Here is a 5,655-nt window from a genome sequence, read left to right as displayed (position 1 = left end):
CACCTCGATCATATCATAGCGCTGCTCAGGTGAATCCCTACGTCGGTAGAATCATCATCACTGTCATCACGCCGCCGTGCTGACAGAACTCTCCCGTGAAGCTCCGCTGGATCAGTGTTCGTGGGACGTCATCGAGCTGAATGTGTGCTGAACTCGGAGGTGCCGTGCGTTCCGTACTTGGATCGGTCGGATCGTGAAGACGTACGACTACATCAACCACGTTGTGCTAACGCTTCCGCTTTCGATCTATGAGGGTACGTGGACACACTCTCCCCTCTTGTTGCTATGCATCACCATGATCCTGTGTGTGCATAGGAAAATTTTGAAATTACTATGTTCCCCAACAATATCTTCTCAAAAATATCAATGTGCAAATGAATTAATTGCTACTAATACAACAACCATATTTTGAAACATCAGAAGCTATAATTAACTACAACAACGCTACAAGTTCTTACTTATGTACTATAAATTACAAATTGAACATTTTATGAGGAAGCTAAATATAACTGCAACAACATACCGACAGTGTTTGGATGACAGCAAATTGATACTAATAGGTGTGTACATGTACAAATTTAGTAACATAGAGCTAATAGCACTAAGGCCATCCACCATGTAGCCAAAACCTGTGTAAATAAAAATGTTGCTACATTTCACACCGGGCCCTGCACTAGAGAGCCAATGCAGCTGAATAAAATCAGGGACCTGGACTCCGGAGCACCTAGTTGCTCTGATGCCTAGTTTTTAGATACTAGGTACAATCTGTGACACTATCTTAGGATGCGTTTGGTTGAAGGTGTGGTATGAATGGGTTGGGACCGTGATAGTGTCTGAATCACATCTAACAAATGATTTGTAACAATGAAAGAGGGGCTAACCTTCTCTGCACATGCCAAAAACTTCCTCCCACTGTGAACAGATTCAAATGCAACTATCTTCGCGCATGGAGATTGATGGAGACAACGAGCACATAGATCTTCAGCCACCCTGCTCCATTCGTTGCAACTGATGGTCCTAGGGAGCTACAAGAGGGAGAAATTACTCAAATCGTCCGCTGGGTTAAATTCCTTCATTCCAAGTCATAGCCTGAGAGAGAGAGAGAGAGAAGAAAGGCATACCCGGGTGGTGAAGGAGTCGTCGTCGGAGGAGGAACCGCTCTAGAGGTCATTGAAGAAGACCATGGCGACCCCGGTGGTAGGATATGAGACGATGAGAGCAAGGAAGCAAGCGAGGAAGCGGCTATAGCTTAGGAAGGAAGGAGGAAATAGCGGAAATGTGACTTGTGGTTGGGGAGAAAAGGGGGGGTAGATATTTCAGCGGTAGGCCAAAAATTTCGAAATGTGGAGGGAAACTTTGCGCGCAGTGCCGCCGGACACCATTCAATTTGAACGATTGTGTGCATCGCAAATGATTCTTCTTCTCTACACGCATGGGATGAGTTTGATAATTCAAATTTTTGGTGGAAATTTCCCCGGGTACTGTCCTCATCCACGTCATTGCATAATTTAACATCGCTTGCTAATTTGGGCACACAAAAGAGCGTACAACACACAAACTACACTTACTAAATCGAGCAATTTTAGTAATTAAACAGAGCCAGTTGACCTAAACATTGCTCTAACAAAAGATGAGCATTTAAAACAAAGCCTAAGTACGCATAATTGTAACAAAGCCGAAGCCGTGCCGGCCTATGCATCGCCGGTGTGACATGAGACGTCGATGACTTGTCCTGCGAAATGACGTTGTTGGTGGACTCTGGGTCCTCCTGCTTAAGTAGACCGTGTCCCTTTCCTTGTCCTCAGTGCCGCCCTCAAGGTTGTATTACTCGTAGTAGTCATTGCGGCAGAGCTCGTGTTGGTACTCCACTGCCGATTCCTCGACAGACAGACTCTTCTGTACCTCGACTTCGGCCATGTGCAACTCCTCCTCCCGACGATCCTCGATCTCTGCCACCTCGTGCATCTCCAGCTCCCACTCGGCGATCTCATGAGGAAGCAGGTGCTCCATGGCTACCGCTGCCTTCTCGGACGTGGGTTGCATGCTGGATTCTGAGGTGGCCTGGAATATCTTGGCGTGTGCATCCTCGATCTTGGCGTGGATGGCCTCGACCCGTGCCAGGGAGACATTGGCGACACGGATGGCAGCTCGAGCGCTCTCGGCGTTTGTAGCCGCCGTTGTAGCAGTAGCTGCAGCCGTTTCGGCTGCTGCAGCTGCCCTCTCAGCAGATGCGGCCAAGCTCAATGCAGATGCGGCGGCACTCTCGACATAGGAGGCCGCGCTCGGGGAGGACACGACCACCGTACGGGCCTTCATGAAGCATTTCCACAGCGTCATCTTTGCAAGAAGGGGTTCTGGGAATGGGGATTGGGATTCGTGGATTCGGGGGTTGCCGGCACTGGAGCAGACGAGCTGGCGAAGCTTAAGGAGGAAGACTTAAATAGACCCAGGAATTTTCATCGCAAACGGTTCCTACAAAAAACTATGTGTTATGTTGTTGATTTTTTTATTAGCTGTGAAAGACAAATTTGAAGTAAAGTGGCAACAGATCGTGTTTTAAATGTACAATAAAAAATTTAGTACTAACACAACTGTCGTGTGAAACTTTGGAAAATTTCAGGGGTCATTTGACCTTTTAAAGACATTTAACTGATTTTCTAGCCACTTAATGATCTTAATTCAAATTTGAACTACATATACATGCAACAACTAACCATAATGGTTTGGAAAGTCATATTTTGTGTACTTGTGTGTGAGTTAATTCCATGTGCAGTAAATTGGAAGGAATTTTCAAAAATATTGGTCTCACGGGTATGACACAATTAAGCATGAAGTGCCATGGCATTTAAATTCCAAAAATTAGAAAAAGATCATAAACACATGAAACCTTGCTTGACGTAATGTCATGCCACCAAGATGATGTGGTAAAAAATTAGGTATGTTTGACGAAAGTTTGGACACACACCCCTCACAAACCGAAGCAACTGACTAGAAGGCTCGTGGTTCTGAGAGGGAACAATGCATGTTTGATGATGAAGAGGTGATATCTTCCTCTTATGGGCTTCAAAAAATGTCTAGAGTTAACGTGCAGTAATACAATAGTCATGTCAAAATTTGGAAAATTTAAGGGGTCATTTGACATTTTAACACATTTAAGTGATTTTATAGTCATTTAATGACCGTAATCCAAATTTGGACTACATCTACATGCAATAGCTAATCATAACTGTTTGAAAAATCATATTTGTGTACTTGTGTGTGAGTTAATTCCATGCGCAGTAAATTGGAATGAAATTTCAAACATATTGGTCTCATGCCCTGGACACATGCATGGAGTGCCATGGCATTTAAATTCCAAAAGATTGAAAAAAGACCAGAAACACAGAAGGCTTGCTTGATGTAATGTCATGCCACCAAGATGATGTGGTAAAAAACTTGGTATGTTTCACAAAAGTTTGGACACACGCCCCTCACAAACCGGAGCAACTCACTAGAAGACTCATGATTCCGAGAGGGAACAATGCATGTTTGATGATGAACGGGAGATAGTTTCCTCTTATGGGCTTCAAAAAATTTCTACAGTTAACATGCACTAATACAACTATCGTGTCAAAATTTGGAAAATTTCAGGGGTCATTTGACCTTTTTAAGACATTTAAGTGATTTTCTACCCATTTAATGACCGTAATCCAAATTTAACTACATCGACATGCAACGGTAACCATAACGGTTTTAAAAATCATATTTGTGTACTTGTGTGCGAGTTAATTCAGTGTGTTTCGTCAACATGCAACAGAGTTGCATATTGAGCTCCACTTTACTTGTAGTGTTGTTTGTGCTTTGCCATGCCATGCCTCATTAAACCGGACATGCATCATACTTGGTTGTGCATCGTGCCATGTTCATGTGTTGGTTGTTTACTATGTTGCTTGCTTCTTTCCGGTTTGCTACTCTCGTTAGCTTCGGTTTCGTTCCGGAGTTGTGAGGATCCGTTCGACTACATCCATTTGTCTTCTTCATGGACTTGTTCTTCTTCCTTGCGGGATCTCAGGCAAGATGACCATACCCTCGAAATCACTTCTATCTTTGCTTGCTAGTTGTTCGCTCTATTGCTATGCCGCGATACCTACCACTTGCTATATCATGCCTCCCATATTGCCATGTCAAGCCTATAACCCACCTTTCCTAGCAAACCGTTGTTTGGCTATGTTACCGCTTTGCTCAGCCCCTCTTATAGTGTTGCTAGTTGCAAGGGAAGTTGAAGTTTGTTCCATGTTGGGACATGGATATGTTCGGATATCACAATATCTCTTATTTAATTAATGCATCTATATACTTGGTAAAGGGTGGAAGGCTCGGGCTTATGCCTGGTGTCTTGTTCCACTCTTGCCGCCCTAGTTTCCGTCATACCGGTGCTACGTTCCTTGATTTTGTGTTCCTTACGCGGTTGGGTGTTATGGGAACACCTTGACGGTTCGCTTTGAATAAATCTCCTCCAGCAAGGCCCAACCTTGGTTTTACATTTGCCTAACAACCTAGCCTTTTTCCCTTGGGTTTCCGGAGCCCAAGGGTCATCTTTATTTTAAACCCCCCCTCCCCGGGCCAGTGCTTGTCTAAGTGTTGGTCCGAACCGAGTAGACTGCGGGGCCACCTCGGGGAAACTTGAGGTTTGGTTTTATTCGTAGGATGTCTCATTCGGTGTTTCCCTGAGAACGAGATATGTGTAGCTCCTATCGGGATGTCGGCGCATCGGGCGGCTTTGCTGGTCTTGTTTTACCATTGTCGAAATGTCTCGTAACCGGGATTCCGAGTCTGATCGGGTCTTCCTGGGAGAAGGAATATCCTTCGTTGACCGTGAGAGCTTGTGATGGGCTAAGTTGGGACACCCTGCAGGGTTTGAAGTTTCGAAAGCCATGCCCACGGTTATGGGCAGATGGGAGTTTGTTAATGTCCAGTTGTAGAGAACTTGACACTTAACTTAATTAAAATGCATCAACCGCGTGTGTAGCCCTGATGGTCTCTTCTCGGCGGAGTCCGGGAAGTGAACATGGTTCTTGCGTTATGCTTGAACGTAAGTAGTTTCAGGATCACTTCTTGATCATTTCTAGTTCACGACCGTTGCATTGCTCCTCTTCTCGCTCTTATTTGCGTATGTTAGCAACCATATATGCTTAGTGATTGATGCAGCTCCACCTCATTACCCTATTGTGACGCCCTCGATTCAATCGTACACTAATCATACACGCAAATGTGTACGATCAAGATCAAGGACTCACGGGAAGATATCACAACACAACTCTAGACACAAATTAAAATAATACAAGCTTTATATTACAAGCCAGGGGCCTCGAGGGCTCGAATACATCAGCTTGAATACAAACGCGTCAGCGGAAGCAACAATATCTGAGTACAGACATGAGTTAAACAAGTGCCTTAAGAAGGCTAGCACAAAAGCATCTACGATCGAAAAGGCAAGGCCTCCTGCCTGGGAGCCTCCTAACCACTCCTGATCATCCCCGGTCTCCGTCACGTGGTAGTAGGCACCCTCGGGGTAGCAGCAGTCGTCAAAGGTGGCATCTGGCTCCTGGACTCCACCATCTGGTTGCAACAACCAGAAAGAAGAAAGAAGGGGGGAAAGGGGGAGCAAAGCAACCG

Source organism: Triticum aestivum, chromosome 4A, assembly GCF_018294505.1.
Source record: "Triticum aestivum cultivar Chinese Spring chromosome 4A, IWGSC CS RefSeq v2.1, whole genome shotgun sequence".
NCBI classification, from domain to species: Eukaryota; Viridiplantae; Streptophyta; class Magnoliopsida; order Poales; family Poaceae; genus Triticum; species Triticum aestivum.
Note: the sequence above shows the minus strand (reverse complement) of the source record.